The sequence below is a fragment of the Salvia splendens genome, chromosome 13 (genome assembly GCF_004379255.2).
Source record: "Salvia splendens isolate huo1 chromosome 13, SspV2, whole genome shotgun sequence".
NCBI lineage: Eukaryota > Viridiplantae > Streptophyta > Magnoliopsida > Lamiales > Lamiaceae > Salvia > Salvia splendens.
This window is the reverse complement of record NC_056044.1, coordinates 17,154,543-17,171,485: the sequence shown is the minus strand read 5'-3', so window position 1 is coordinate 17,171,485 and position 16,943 is coordinate 17,154,543. Positions and strand designations below refer to the sequence as shown.

At 50.3% G+C, this 16,943-nt stretch overlaps 1 pseudogene; it reads right to left on the bottom strand.

The window, feature by feature from the left end:
• Window positions 1-432: 432 nt before the first annotated feature.
• LOC121761482 lies at window positions 433-1,017 on the bottom strand (annotated as a pseudogene).
• Between the last annotated feature and the right edge of the window lie 15,926 nt (window positions 1,018-16,943).

Here is a 16,943-nt window from a genome sequence, read left to right as displayed (position 1 = left end):
ATTCACTGAACACTTGTTCATGAACTCTTACATGTAACGAAATAGAAGTTTGACATAAACTTAAGAAAAAAAAAAAGGAGAGAAAAACCAAGATTAAGCATTTCATCAAAAACATTAGCAGCAAAATCACTTTTTTTTTTTTAATCAAACACCTTTACGGTGGAGGGTTCGTGGGTCCCTCATCCCTATATTTCCAAAAGAGATAATTACAAGGCGTGGCCACACCCGAAAGTGGTGTGCCGTAACAAAGCCAAGAGTAGTATGCGGTCCGAGTAGTATGCAGTCCGATCCTTGGCTATGTTCAAACCGTGGAGCATGGCCAAGAGCTCCGCCTCTAACGCCGAGTGTGCTTCGAGGGGCGTGCTGAAGGCGACGAGCATCTTACCCAAGTGGTCTCGAATGATCCCTCCTGCCCCTGCTTTGTCGTTCGCTTCATTAAAGGAACCATCCGTGTTAGGCTTTATCCACGGCTGATCCGGGGGATTCCATTTGATTGCCATGGCTAGGGGTAGCACCCTTATTGCTAGCAGCAAAATCACTTAAGATCTAGGCTTCTCCTTCTTCTCCTTGAAAAGGGCAAGGAGGGAAATGCCAGATACTTTCACCACCTTAAATCTAACGCAGGGAATATCTCCCACAGCATGACCCTTCCATCCGAATCCGGCAATCAATACTTCGTCCCACATTTTCTTCGATGTAGTTTAAGCAATCATCGTTATGTACGAAGGCAGCAATCTTCTTTCCGTTCTTAATAAGCTGAACTCTAGCACATTTACGAATGGCAAAGTTAGGCTGCTTAGCTTCAATGCCTATCTTCTCCAGCACAATGCCCTTAGCATGAGACGATCCAGAGAAAGGTTTTTTCCATTCGTTTCCAAGGTGAGACTTCTTGTATGACTTGTCAGCCCACCTCTGCGTTCTGCGGTGGGACTTGAGCTTGCGCCCGCCTCCCATTCCACGTGTCTTTCCCATTGTTGCTGATTTTTGAAAACGCAGGAACGGAGGGTAGCACCTGAAACTTTTACTCTCAATCTCAAAGTTGTCTCCCCCTCCGCAAAAATCCAGATTTTCCCATTCATGTTAGAGCCTTTGTATTCCAGCCCAAGAGCCCTTGAGAATCTATCCGGGTTCGGGGTGATAAGTGGCTCCATAATAGCAAGGAAATTGATATTATTAATTTTTATTATTCTCTTTAAAACGTTTTGGGTCGGCCCATTCGCGATTCCCCTAACGTTCCAAAACATGAGGGGACCCCTTGAAATTGGATGATCTGCCTATCATTGCATCTTTGGCTTGGAGCGACCTCCATGTGCCTCCCATGTCCAAGTGCACCCCTTGTGTTGGAGGCGCCCTCGGCTTCGGAACCCGCATTGGCATGTAGATCCATTTTCGTGTCACCTTCTACGGCCATAAGGGAGTAGTATTGATTGGTACTTAGAATGTTTCTCGGTGTACGTCCACTACGCCCCTTTGCCGCGGAAGGGTGCCCCGAGGCTTGTGAGTCGTTTCGTGTAGAGACAAGCGTGCCTCGGTATTCGGAGTGGCTTTCCCTCTCTGCACCGAGGGATGCATCATCTTGGTGCAGAGGTCCGGAGGCCGAACCCTTTGGGTGTTTCTTGCCCTCTCGGGCCGAATGGTTGCGTCGCTCTAGATGGTTTTTTATTTTATTTAAGGCGGACCCACACCTATGCATTACTAGGGACAACTGCAACGGACAACCAAGATCACCGAGCCGCCCAAAAGTGACGACTCGCCAGAACAAAATAGAGTACAATGAGGGCCTCCCTATCAATGTACTCTTCACTATTCTATTACAATTAACATGGTGCAACCTTCACATCACAAAATCCAAGGTCCGTCACTTAATTGAGGCCCACAATAGGGATACCCCCGCGATGAACGATCCCTCCCGGATCAAGTTCCTCGATGTAGCCTTCCTTCTCCCGGTTGGGGAGCCCACATGAGACATTCATTGCGCAAGTGCATGTCTCCCTTATGTGCCTTGCCTTTCCTCTTCCTTGATACCAATTGGAATCCGTCCTCGTTGATGCTTGGTTAACTCCCGATGGGCGCCCGAGGAGCCAACGGATTGACGTTCATTCTACCCTCCTTGTTCTTCTCTTGGTTGCCACTATCTTTTTCCTTGTTCGTGTGATCAATGTTCGGTGAGGTGCCAACCCTAATCGCCGCCTTTGGACGCCATTCTCGACGGATGATCTTGTGGTCGTGGCTAGGGTAGAACGCCTTGGTTGGTGTTCGGTAATCCTTGCCTCGGCCCTTCCTTCCCAACGCATGACACTCATCAATGACATGCTGAACATGCTTACAATTCTCGCAAAACAATGGGATACGGTCCCAAGCTACTTTGTGTCTTGATTTTTTGCCTAGGATGTTTAGCATGATCTCCTCCGTCGGGGGGTTGGAGATATCAATCTCAACACATATCCTAGCAAAAGAGAGCCGGGTTTGATTGAATGTGGCATGGTCCGCTTGTAACGGCTTACCTAGTAGCTTGCCAATCGCCATGAGGGCCGATTCCTAAAAAAGGTGAGCCGGTAGTCCCATGATATTGTACCAAACGGCAACGATCGACGATTCGAAGAACGTGTCAAAGTCCGAAGACAACTTGAACACCCTCATCGGGTGAATGTCAATAAGCCACACTGGATTCCCATAAGGGCCGCTTAAGACCTTAGCATAATCAGCCATATCTTGGAATTGAAGTAAAATGTGCTTAGCATTCAAGTATTTCCAAGTAAATGAGCCCACTAGCCCCATACACCCTAAGCTTTTTTGAATTTGGAATGTAGACGAGAGTGAGTGGGAAAACTTCCCAACTATAGCTAGCCCTAGTTTCTCCGAGAGATATTCCGTTTCTAAATCGGTAAAGGAGAGACATGGGGTACCTTCAATGTTTTCGGCTGTCCCCAAAGGTGTGACCTTGCCGGCGTCAAGTGTTATTGGCTCGGCCTTTCCGAATATGAGCGAATTTGGGGTTCCCTCCACGGGTCCCGTTCCTCCATGTGGGAAGAGGTCTTTAGCCTCCTTCCAAGCATTCGCCGTTAGAATCAGGTTTTCCGGCGAGCACTTCGGCACTCCGGCGGCGGGGCCACGGTCTTGCCCATGCAAAGTGTCCTTTGTGTTTTCCTTCTTTCGTGGGTCACATGTATCCACATCCTCCCATGCCAATCCATCCTCAATCCTAGGCTTCACGTGGGGGGATGTACTCGCCGGCGGCGACGCCTTTTCCGGCGAGGATTCCGGCGATCGAGCACCGGGAGGTCGGCCCCCTTTGCGTTCACCATTGACGAGAGGAAGGGGGGAGGGTTGTGTTGCACATGGGGCTGAATTTGAATTCAAGTTGTCATTTACCAAGAATGGACCAACATTTCCTTCCCCATGCAAAGTAGGTTTTGGCCTTTCCTTCTTTTGTGAGTCACATGTATCCACCTCCACACTTGTCACCCCATCACCTAGCTTAGAGATCACGTGAGGGCTTGTACCAGCCATGACCGGTTGGTTGACCAACTCCATCTCCATGCGTGGTTCATCATGATCCCGGCCAGCCGCCGCCGGCGAAATTCCAGCCACCTCCTCGCAATCGGGTTCAGCCATTTGTCACTCCGGGGCATTGCCCTTTTTAGCCATTTGAGCTAAAGAGCTCAGCATCTCCCCAACCAATGCTTGCTCGTTTTTCAGCGAACCCTTTCCCTCTCCATGGAGTTCGGCGTGAAGGTTGTCCACCAATTCGAAGACCTGCTCTTCTTGGCCTTACAAACCTCCGAACCACATTCGAGGCCGGCGCGTTTGAGGGCTCGTTGTGCTTTCTCCGGGTGCGGCGTGCCCACCCTCTTTGTTTTTGGCCGTGCAATGGACGAGAAGTTCCATTCCGGTGAGGAGAGGGGCTGCCTTGTTTGTACCAAGGTCGAGCCCTCCCCCCCCGACATCAATCCACCGGATTTCAACATGTTTCGGATGCAACAATCACATTTCACCTCCCTCAAAGGGGAGGGAGGGAGAGAGGGCGAATTCTAGAGAGAAGGGAGAGCTTCTCTCTCTGCTAGTTGCCCCACAGCCTTCGCGTCGCTCGAGATGGTTACCCGATCGGACCCCCTGGTCCTCTAGTAGCTCTCCCATAATATTCGGGCCGGACCAACCATCCTTTTCGACCTCCTTCTCGATGGGGGGTGATCGATGAATGATTAAACGTACTCTTAGCCTTTCCTTGGTATTTACATCCATTGGCGTGTGGGGTTTGTTTCGGTTGACCGTGCTTTCCTTTATCTCCGTGGGCATGTTGGTGAGGTTGTTTTGGAGTTGCGGTGTGGTAGTTTCTTTTCACGAGTCGCTCCCCTTTCCCTACCGCATAACACACTTCACTTGAATCGCCCACGTACTTACATTCCTGGCAATAAGATGGGATTTATCCCACCTCACTTGTTGGACCGTTTCTCGACCACAGATATCCAAAATGATTTCCTCCGGTGGGGGGCTTGTTATGTCGACCTCGATACAAATACGGGCAAAGGATAGTCGTATCTTGTTTGCGGTTGCACGATCGACTTGGATCGGAGTGCCTAGTAGCTTGCCGATTGCATAGAGGGCTGATTGATCAAAGAGATGCATAGGTAGGCCAATTAAATTGCACCAAATGGCCGCGATGGGGATTCGCAATAGGCGTCAAACTCCGGAGACCGTTTGAAGACTCGCATCGGGTGTCGATCAATAAACTACACGGGCGTTCCTTTGGGGCCGCTAAGTAGACGAGTATAGTCCGCAAGATCCTCAAATTGCATGAGTATATGTTTTGCATTAATATATTTCCAAGTGTAACCCTGGGCAAATTTGATATTTTCAAGAGATTTTTGAATTTGATGAGATGCCGGGATGGAATGAGAAAACTTACCGACGATGGCGTGTCCAAGGTTCGTTGCCAATTTCTCAGTCTCCGATCCATTGAAGTAGATAGCCGGGATGCTATTTGAGGAAGAAGCGAATCCAATGTTCCGGATGTTTTCCGGTATGAATACTTGTGGGCCTTCGGGATTAGGCTGGTCCCCTAACCATGTCCGCCATGGTCCTTGGATGACTATTGTGGTTCGTACTCGGTTCACCACTCATATCAAGTGTCAGATTAATTGGGACATTGTTTCGCTCATCCGCATCTCCATTTTTGTTCGTGGCTCGCGGCTTGGTCCAGCTTGACTCCGTTTGTACCCTTGGGTGGATGACATTCTTCGGACCGGGAGGGCCCTCTTGCGATCCCGCTTGAGTGGCCATGTCGACCACCACTTGGACGCTTGCTTGTTTCCTGACCCATCCACCAACCGACTTAGAGTGCGTCGAGCCATTTTTGAAAGAGTCTCGGATCTTCATTGTCCTCCCTCTTTCGAGTGGTGGAAAGTCTTCCAACGATGGGGCATGGGGGTTCATGTGGTTTGGAATAGACGAGTTCGAAGTACCTGGCCAAGCGAGCCACGCGCCACCCGTCGAGCCCCTTATGTCCGGCTGACCGCCGGGAAGTAGTGGTTACGCCATCATGGCGTCCAAGGTGTCCGGCGAGTCCAGGACGTTAGGTGGAGTATATTGTCCTTTTTTGGCTGTCTTGGAAAGTCCCCAACAATTACATCACGTGAGCCCCTTTCTTGGTAAGGTACCAAACAACTTTCCAAAAGTAAGTTTGGCTCCATATCCATTTCGGGTAAAACGGCTTTATCTTTGGCCGAGGTGAATGGGACATCACAAGCGTTGACCGGCCTTAGTCGGGTGGTAGGGGAGCGAGGTGGGGAGTTGTGCGACGAGTCATCCTCTTCAACGCCGGTAGTATCCCCGTCGGCGCCAATGACGGCGAGGGGAGGATCCGCCTTTTCCACCATAGCGGAGGTGGGAATGGGGGTTCGGTCGCCTAGTCCGCTTTCATGCTCAACGCCGTGAGCCTCCTTTTCTTCCTTGGCAAGATGCGAGCCATCTCCACCGTTGGAGTTAACATTCATCGAAAAAAAGGCACCTTTACACTTAGGACTTCCATTGGGAGGGCTATTTTCGGCCCCGAAAGATAGTTTCTTTCGAAGTTGCTTATCCTCCGGGAGGGGTGACGGGACGAACCGTTTCCGGCCACTTCCTTTCGTCGGTGGGGCTGGAGTGCTTCGTCTTACCTTGAGCTTTGCTTTGGTTGCTTTCAGCTTCATTGCTGGTAACTTTCTTTGGGGATGAGGGTTCACTTGAACGGAAAACAATCTCTTGGTCCGAGAGTGTGCGCACCTCTTCGGGGGCAGCAGCGGTACTCGGCGGTACCTCCGGCGTGGCCGAGGGTGAATTCAAGAGTTCCACGGCCAAGGGTTGACGATGGGCTTGGTTGGTGGGGAGGGAGGACGGCTGGGGGAAAGCTTGGTGTCCAGTGTGGATTAGGCAAGACAATAGGGAAAGGTTTTTAGAGAGAAGGAGGAGCTTCTCTCACTTCATTCCACGCCAATATCTCCAAAACCCTAATTACTCACATGTTGGCATGGATGTTACCAAACACATCTTTGTTCCATTGCTTCAGCGCTTTCTTAACCCTCGCCAGCTTGATTTGTAGGTTTAGAAGGCCCTCGGCCTCTGTCGGTTGCGTCCAGTCTTGGTGCACATGATCCGAGAATCCCTCATGTGTCGTCCACATATTTTGAAACCGGAAAGCGCTTCCTCCTCGACTCGTGCTCGACAGCTTGCACCTGATTAGGATTGGCCCGTGATACGAGGCGATACGTGGAAGGTTTGTCACCCTTGTGGATTCAAAGACTGACCCACAGCTCGCTCAGAAGGGCTTTGTCCAATCTCTCGAATAGGCCGTTCTTGGCCCAAGTGAAGTCAGCTCCATCGTAGCTCGGGTCAAGGAGCCTACAGTCTTCAATAGCCTCGGCAAAGTCGAGCATCTCAGCCTGCCTGTTGGTGTCGCTGCCTAGTCTATCACGGGATGAAAGAATAGTGTTAAAGTCACCCCCTAGTAACCATGGTGAACCTTCCACACTGTGGGCGAGCTCCCTCATTCTGTCCCATAGGGGGTATCTTTCCGCCCTAGGGCATTTAGCATAAATGGCGGAGATGGCTATGTGGTTGGCCAAGCGAGGGGAAGAGAAGGACCCATGTAAGATCTGATCCGCGTCCGAATCAATCACAAAGTCAGCACCTTCCTCCACAAAAACCCATATCTTTCCATTATTACTCGAGCCTTTGTAAACCATCCCCAAAGCTTTCGAATATCTCTCCGGATTAGGCATTGTAAACGGTTCCATTATTGCAAGGAAATTAATCAAGTGAGTTTTAATTAATCTTTTTAGGACGTATTGGGTGGACGCATTTGCGATTCCCCTAACATTCCAAAACATGAAATTGCAAGACATAATTAACAAGAAGCGTCCTTACCCGGCCGGCATGAAGGTGCCCCATGGAAATCAATTAATTGGTGGTTGGTGGACGCATGCTTCGAGTTGGTCACGGAATCTCGGAGGTGAGCCACGTCCACTTCGTCGCGAGCTTGCAACAACATTTCCGAAACCACGGCTTCCTCAAAATCCTCCCCAATAAAGTCTAAGTTGGCCATTAGGGAGTAGTATTGGTTGGTACTTAGGGGATCGCTAGACCCCGTGGTGTATCGCCCCCTGGCCGAGGAGTGCCGTCCCGAGCCTCGCGACCCTCCACGCTTCGAGGTGAAGTCTCGTTGCCTCTCGGAAAAGTTTCCTTTCGGATCCCCTAGAAGGCCATCATCTTGTGAGACGGCTCCGGGAGGGAGATCCCAAGGGTGATTGGTCTCCGATCTCCCACTCTTATCAGCAAAAATAATGAGGGAGCTCATCAATTCCATGATCCGCATGAAGTTCTCCCATAATGTCCGGGCCCGACCACTCATGGTCCGCATTACCCACCCCCATTGGTGTGGCTTTCGGTTGGCCACTCACCCCTTTGGATTTTCTTTGTTGTTTCCATTCATTGTCGATGCCGTTTTGTTTCAATTGACCGTGCTTACTTTTCTCGGCTTGTTCTCCGTGTTGTGACTGTTTGGAGGCTCCCACATTGTAGTTCCTTCTCGGCGGGCGCTCAACCTTCCCCGCGGCATAGCACACTTCGCTTCTGTGGCCCACGTGTTTGCACTCTTGGCAAAATGGTGGGATTTTGAACCATTTCACTCGTTGCACAACCTCTCTCCCACAAATATCCAAAATTATTTCCTCGGGAGGCGGCTTGGTGATATCAGTCTCAATACAAATGCGTGCAAAGGATAGCCGGGACTTGTTGGCTGTAGCTCGGTCTACTTGGATTGGAGTGCCGAGGAGCTTTCCAATGGCAAATAAGGCCGATTGATCAAAGAGATGTATCGGTAGGCCGATGAGATTGCACCATATTGTGGCAATGGGGGACTCGCAATACGCATCAAAGTCGGGATATCATTTGAAGCCCCTCATTGGATGCCTATCAATGAACCACACCGGGGTTCCTCTCGGTCCGCTCAAGAGCCGTGCATAATCAGCGATATCCTCGAATTGAATAAGAATATGCTTGGCGTTAATGTATTACCACGAGAATCCTTGGCAAAATTTAATGTTATCAGGGGCTTTTTGGATTTGAAGCGAAGTCGGAATGGAATGAGAGAACTTACCGACGACGGCGTGTCCAAGGCAAGTCGCCAACTTTTGGATTTCGGCACCGGAGAAATATATGGACGGGATGCCATTTGAGGATGATGCAAAACCAATGTTCAGGATGTTTTCGGGGACAAACACTTGCGGTCCGTCCATATTCGGTGATTCTCGCACCAAGTCCGCCATGGACCTCGGCATGGGGCTTCACGTAGCGTTGGCCTCGGCACTCCCCGCCTGGTTCGGGTGGTGTGGGCTGTTGTTCGGTGGTGAACCTTCATTGGCCGGGATGTTGGGGCTCGTCTGTCCATGGTTGTTTCGGGTCGGCTCCGGATCAGGGTCCGACGCTTGCATATTTCTCGGCTCCGCCATCGGGACACGGGAGGGGTCAACCAAGTCCCCACCTAATGCCTTTGTCGCAACTGGGATACACGAGGATTGGTCGGGCATCCCACTCTTCAGCCGTACGTGTTCCGATCCACGTCGTCGCTCAAAAAGGATGTTTGTTTTTATTAGCGAGAAAAAAAAGAGCATGCTTTTAATCTTCTTAAAGAAAAACTTACAACTGCACCAATTCTTTCTTTGCCTAACTTTGGTAACATGTTTGAGCTTGAATGTGATGCATCTGGAGTAGGCATAGGAGCTGTTTTGTTGCAGGATGGAAAGCCAATCGCTTACTTTAGCGAAAAGTTGAAAGGAGCTCAATTGAACTATCCAACGTATGACAAGGAGTTATATGCTTTGGTTAGAGCTTTGGAAACATGGCAACATTACTTGTGGCCTAGAGAGTTTGTAATTCATACGGATCATGAATCTCTCAAGTACTTGAAAAGTCAAGGTAAGCTTAGCAAGAGACATGTTAAGTGAGTGGAATTCATTGAATCATTTCCCTATGTAATCAAATACAAAAAGGGAAAAGAAAACATTGTGGCTGATGCATTGTCTCGGAGGTACATTTTGATCATTACTTTGAGTTCTAAGTTGCTTAGTTTTGAGTTGATTAAGGAAATGTATGATAATGACCCGGACTTTTCTTCTATCTATTTAGCTTGTGAGCATGTTGCATTTGACAAGTTCTGTAGGCATGATGGCTATTTGTTTAGAGAAAATAAATTGTGCATTCCTAAAGGTTCTATGCGTGAATTGCTTGTGCGTGAAGCTCATGGTGGTGGTTTAATGGGGCATTTTGGAGTCCATAAGACAATGGATGTTTTGCATGAACATTTCTTTTGGCCTAAAATGCGTGTGGCTGTTGAAAGAATTTGTAAAAGTTGCATAACTTGCATGCAAGCCAAGTCTAAATCACACCCACATGGTTTGTACAAACCGTTACCAATTCCTAGTGCACCTTGGGAGGATATTTCAATGGACTTTGTCATTGGTTTGCCATGAACAAAAAGTGGTAGAGATTCAGTTTTTGTGGTTGTTGATAGGTTTTCAAAAATGGCACATTTTATTCCATGTCACAAAACTGATGATGCATCTCATTTTGCTGATTTGTTCTTTAAAGAAATTGTGCGTTTGCATGGTGTTCCTAGATCAATTGTGAGTGATCGAGATGCTAAATTTGTGAGTCATTTTTGGCGTGTGTTGTGGAATAAGTTGGGAACTAAACTCTTGTTTTCTACTACTTGTCATCCACAAACTGATGGAAACCTTCGGGTAGGACGGAAGCTCCCCCTTCTCTCTAAAAACCTCACTATATTGACCCACCAGAATTTCCCACCCGCCTCCACCTCAACATCCCGTCGACCAACAATCCACTTAGCCTCACGCCATAACAACCTTGCCGACCACCACCTTCACCGGCCGAGACAACCCCATAACTACCGCCCTCGATCCCAAGCCTTTCCCGAGCAACCCCATCGCCCTCCCGGCCATGCCGGACGACCCGACGAGCGAGCCACCCCCTCTTGAGGGAGAGCAAACCCCCTCGGACCAACAAATGAAGTTTTGCTCGAAGGAATCAAACTCCCCGAAGGAGCCGTCTAAGATAATGGCGTTGAAGGTTGCTAAAGCAAAGATCAAGGCTCGAAAGAGCACTCCGGCCCCGACTACTAAAGGAGATGGTCGGAAGAGGTACGTACTCTCCCCACTTCCCGAGGACAAGCAACTAAGGAAGAGAATCGACTTTGGGGAGGAAGATTGCGCCCCGGTTGTGAGCCCTAAATGCAAAAACTCGATCTTTCCGGTGCTTGTAAGTCCCAACATGGCGGACGCATTGCAAGAGGGGGAGAATGTGCAAGGAGAAGTTGAAGAGGAGATAGAAATGGAAAGGCCACATGTGGTCCGAGGCGCAACTTCCGACCTGGTGCTTTTCTCCGGCCAAGATTCCGTCCAAGTCGCCGGAGAGGAGACGGCCGACCACGACATGGTGCCTTCTCAACCGAGCCATGACAAATCCATTGTACTTGGTGCTGCAAAAGTACAAGGAGCCTTGGGGGAGGAGATGGTCAACTTGCCCGATAAGGATATGGGAACAAAAATGCTTTTGGAAAGTAGGTTGGTCCCTTGCCAAAATGGAGAGTCACATGATGCACTAGCCGTTAGTGAGTTTTTGCAGCCTAACCCTACCAACCTTCTCCATGTTGCCTCCTTGGATGCGGCGGACATGCTAGACACCTTGGCGGCGCAGCCACTTCTCAACGCCGGCACGGCGGAGTCCGGCCGGCCGGCGGCCGAGCCAAACCATGCACCACAATTTGGTATGAACTTCCCCTTGCTATCACCTTCAACCGCTTTCAAGGCCTACCAAACGGAGTTCCCACCCTTGGAGAAAGGTCGAACTCTAAAGCTACGTGATTCCTTTGAGCGTGGCCGACCGAAAGGTGCCGAGATGGTGCCGAGTCCGTGCTCGAGTCAGCACGATCTCCCTTACATGCATGTCAAGCCGGGTGCAGGAGAAGGCCCCACGGTCTCGGCCAGCATGCCCGAGCCCCCGAAAATTGGGGCGAGCCCGTCATCATCTCCTAATTCCGGGGTAATGGCTGACCTCTTTAAGGTAACTCCATCAGCCACAATGAATGGACCACAGTGTAGTAGAGAAGAGGGAGCCGGGGTCGGTTCGAACGGCAACTTGCCGGCCAATGGTGCCGAGATGGGCTCGGTAACCACAAATGCATGGCGCTCAATGGCGGACCTGATCAAGGGAGCCCCCGATCCGAATGGACCGCAAGTGTTCGTGGCCGACAAGATCCAAACCATTGGATTAGCATCAGTCTCAAATGGGATACCATCAATCTACTTCTCGGGGCTGGAAATCCGGAAGCTTGCCGAAAATGTAGGGCACGCCATTGTAGGTAAATTCTCACACTCTATCCCGACAGCCGGACAAATTCAAAAGGCTCTTAATAACATGAAATTTCAATGTGGCTTTACTTGGAAATACATTAATGCCAAGCACATTCTTATTCAATGCGAGGACTTGGTGGATTACGCAAGGCTCCCTGGTGGCCCGAAGAGGACGCCGGTGTGGCTCATCGATCGGCATCCAATGAGGGTGTTCAAATGGTCTCCGGATTTTGACGCCTATAGTGAGTCCCCGATTGCAGCAATATGGTGTAACCTAATTGCCCTCCCGATCCACCTATTCGATCAATCAGCCCTCTTCGCCATTGGCAAGATCCTAGGGACGCCAATACAAGTTGACCGAGCCACCGCGAACAAGACAAGGCTCTCCTTTGCGCGCATTTGCGTCGAGATTGATATCACGAAACCACCCCCCGAAGAAATCATACTTGATATTTGTGGAAGAGAGATGGCCCAACAAGTGCGGTGGGATAAAATTCCAGCCTATTGTCGGGAGTGTAAGCACGTCGGCCACTCGAGCAATGTTTGCTATGCTGTGGGAAAGACCGAGAGGCCACCGAAAAGAAACTACAACAATGCAGCCCCCCAAAAAGCAAATCAAGATGGAAACAGTCCCACGGAAAAGCAAGCCACGGAAAAGCAAGCCAATTTGGAGGCCAAGCAAAATGATAACAATGAGTGGAGACGGCAAAGGAGAAACAAAGGAAAGGGATCACCCCCGAAAGCTAGGCAGAGTGGGGAGGAGTCGGTCTGGGAGGGTCCGGACATTGTGGGCAACCTTCAAGAAGATGATGGGCTTGGGAAAGGTCAACTTAACACAAGGCCGGTCCAAGGTGAGGAAGCCGCTACTAAATACTCAATGGGGCCGAGTCGAATAAAATCGAAAGATGAGGAATCAACGGGTGTGCCGTGGGAACATGGAGACACAAGCCGTTGGATGGCTTTGAGCTCCCGAGGTGGGTCAAGAGGGGGCTCGAGAGGGCGAGGGTGACATCCCTCATCAAACCATGGAAGGAGTGAAGATGAGTGGACGGGCAATGTCATGAGCACAAACAAGTACTACTCGCTCATGGCTAACGGGGAATTTGACGTCGAAGCATGTGGCGAGATGGATGAGGTGGAAATGGATTTCCAAACCTTTGGTGCACAACCTAAGGATGCCTCGCAACAAGTTGATGCCGACAATCACTCGATGGATGATGACCATCAGATTGTCATATTCCAAGGAGGGCCTTCAAACCTTCCGGGTATGACCCTACCTTGTTAATCATGTCTTACAACCTCATGTTTTGGAACGCTAGGGGAATCGCTAATGCGCCGACCCAAAACGTCCTTAAAAGACTAATCAAGTGTTATAATGTCATGTTTCTTGCAATAATGGAGCCACTCACTAATCCCGACCCGGATCGGTATTCCAAGGTGCTGGGACTAAATTTCAAAGGATCAAATACGTCTGGTAAGATATGGGTATTCGCCGAGGAGGGTGCCAACTTCATCATTGAGGAGGACTCGGACCAAGTCCTACACGGAAGGCTTACTTCGCACCGCATGACGAATCATATCTCCATTTCGGCCATCTACGCTAAATGTAGTAGGTTGGAGCGACACCCTCTGTGGGATAAAATGAGGGAGATATCATTCAGGACGGAAGGAACCCCGTGGCTGATTGGAGGGGATTTTAATACGATCCTTGCACACGAAGACAGGGTTGGTAGTGAAACCAACCGGCAAGCAGAGATGATTGATTTTGCCGAAGCAATGGAAGATTGCCAGCTTTTGGACCCGGGATTCGATGGTGCGGAGTTCACTTGGGCTAAAAATGGCTTGTTTGAGAGGTTGGACAGGCTGCTTGTTAATGAGGCATGGTCTAATGCGTTTGAGGCAACAAGGGTGACTAATCTCCCAGGGTTTCCTCGGATCATGGTCCGATTCTTGCAAGGTGTAAGATGCCGAGGCTTCCCTCCGGGGGCAGCGCCTTTCGTTTCCAAAACATGTGGGTCCGGCATGAAGGCTTCCTGCAGCTTGTGCAGAATATTTGGGCTCAACCAACAGAGGCGAGTGGGCTATTGAATCTCCAAACTAAGCTTGCTAGGAGCAAAAAGGCCCTCAAGGCGTGGAACAAGGAGGTTTTTGGCAACATTCACGCCAATCTCAAAGGAATGGAGGAAAGAATCGCGCAGGCTCAAGCCGACTTTGAGGCTGATCCAACGCCACACAATAGATCCGAGATCAACAAAAGCATTGCCGAGTACATCCTCCTTCTCCGGATGGAGGAGGACTTCTGGAGGCAAAAGGCGGCTCTAAGGTGGCTAGCAGATGGAGATAAGAATACCAGATTCTACCAAAGCTGGGTGAAGCAGAAGAGAGTTAGACTCCGAATTCACTCTATCAATGTGAATGGCCGGGAGATTGCAGATGAAACTGAGATACGGCACTCGGCGGTCGAATTCTTTCGGAGCCTTCTCGCCCCGGACACCCCGGACCTTGAGGACCCGGACCTTGATCTTATTCAACAACTCCCCCCCTCAACGGATCTTGAGGAGCTACACTACCCACCGAACTCCGAGGAGGTGAAGAAAGCGGTTTTTGACATCTCCGGGGACAGTGCTCCAGGTCCGGATGGCTTCTCGGCCGTCTTCTACCAAACATGTTGGGGGATTCTTGGAACGGATGTGGTGGAATCCATAAAACAGGTCTTTCTTGGGGCCTACCTCCCTCGGAGCGTTACGGCCACAAACATTGTCCTTATCCCGAAGAAGGCCTCGCCCGAGACATGGGCCGATTATCGCCCCATAAGCCTTTGCAACGTCCTCAACAAGATTATTACAAAAGTTCTAACCGCACGCCTTGCGCCTTTTTTGCCACAGGTTATCTCCCCGAACCAGAGTAGATTCGTGAAGGGGCGGCTCCTACATGACAACGCCTTCCTCGCCCAAGAGATGTTCCACGAATTAGCAAGGTGCTCCCCTGCACCGAATGTGGCCATTAAGATCGACATGGCCAAGGCGTATGATAGAGTGCAATGGAGCTTCTTGATCAAGGTGCTTCGGCGCATGGGTTTCTCGGATGCGTGGATCGACCTGATTGAAAGGTGCATTGGTTCTTGTTGGTTCTCGGTCCTTATTAACGGTGTCCCAACTGGATTCTTCAAATCTACTCGGGGGCTCAGACAAGGAGACCCCATCTCCCCGGCGTTGTTTGTGATTGCCGCAGAGTATCTCTCCAGGGCCCTCGACAAGCTCATCCTTGGTAAAAAAGAGATGACCTTCAAAGCGGCCAGGAGGTGCATGGAAATCAGCCACTTAGCATATGCCGATGACATTATTATCTTCACTCAAGCAGCTGCAACCCCATTGCGTCGGCTTAGAGAGTGCCTTGACGGGTATGAGAGAGTCTCCGGGCAGCAGATCAATCTTGCAAAAAGCAATTTCTATATTGCTGAAGCGCACGAGCATTGGGCGCATGAAATCCAAAACGAAGGAGGCTTTGCTCGGGGGTCCTTCCCATTCCTCTATTTGGGGGTCCCTATATACCGTGGAGTCAAGAACACCGAAATGTTCATGTTCATTCGAGAGAAGATCGCTAGAAGGATTTCCGGATGGGCGCATCGTCATCTATCTTTTGGAGGAAGGCTAACTCTCATTAAGAGCACTCTTTAGGCAGTTCCTATCCACATCTTCCAAGCCATTGAGCCCACGGCCGGAACCCTTAAGCTACTCGATCAGCAATTGGCTCGCTTCTTTTGGGGCTCGACGACTGAGAAAAAACGGACACATTGGATCAGCTGGGACCAAATGTGCCTCCACACCAAGGAGGGAGGGCTCGGGATCCGAAAGTTCACAGAAGTTCTAAGAGCATTCAACATGATGAGAAAGTATTGCGCCAATTCCTCGCCACTTTCGCCAAGGATCACGGGAAGGAATAGCCCGACGTGGAGGAGGCTGGCCAAAGCTTGGGCCCACGCTCACCCGCACATTCGTTGGATTGTTGGTCAAGGTAAGATCTACTTCTGGGATGATATATGGCTTGGCAACGTCCCTCTTAGGGGGCTATGTTTCGACGAGAGGGGCAGCCCTACAACGATTGTCTCGGATTTATCACGGATGGTGAGTGGGACGCTCCAAAACTCCAAGTTCTCCATGACCAGGCGGGCCTTCCCCAACAGATCATTGATCAAATTTGCAAAACCCCGATACTCCCCGGGGAGCCGGACATCCCACGATGGACGCTCACAAGGCGAGGAGATTTCTCGCTAGCCTCGACTTGGGAGACGGTCCGGTCGCCTCAACCCATCATCCAAGGGCTCGAGGAGATTTGGACGGCTGGCCTCACAACTACCATCGCTATCTTCAATTAGAGGCTCATATCTAACCGCATCCCTGTTGACGCAAAGCTGCAATGGCGCAAGATTGAACTTGCATCCAAATGCCAGTGCTGCCCACACAGGCCTAGTACCGAGTCTCTCCAACATCTCTTCATTCAAGGAGTAGGTGCAACAAGAGTGTGGAGGGAATTCGACGGGTGGTTCGAAGGCTCACACAGGCCCCCACTCTCGTGGTCAATGACACGATCCCAACAAGAATTAAGGTATGGGCGAGAACAGTGCAGCAGCCGGGAAGGAAGCACCTCAGCCGAGCCATGCCTTACCTTATCTTCTGGTTCCTCTGGGCAGAGAGAAATAGAAGCCGCCATCATGATGTTCAATTCAAACCGAGCAATGTGATTTGGCAAATCCTCACTTTCGTCCGAAACAGCATGGCCAATGGGAGGCTTAAGCCAAAGCATTGGAGAGGGGTTAGGCTCGGAGTCAGTATCCCAAGCCATGCAGAACCTCAACGGCTACCGCGACTCGCTATGATGGTTAAGTGGGAACCACCGGATCAGGCCTGGATCAAACTTAATACGGACGGGTCCTTTAATGAAGCAACAGGAAAAGCTGGGGGAGGCGGCCTCATTCGAGACCATTTGGGTAAGGCGCTCGTCGCCTATGCGCTCCCTCTCGAAGCACATTCACCACTCGAA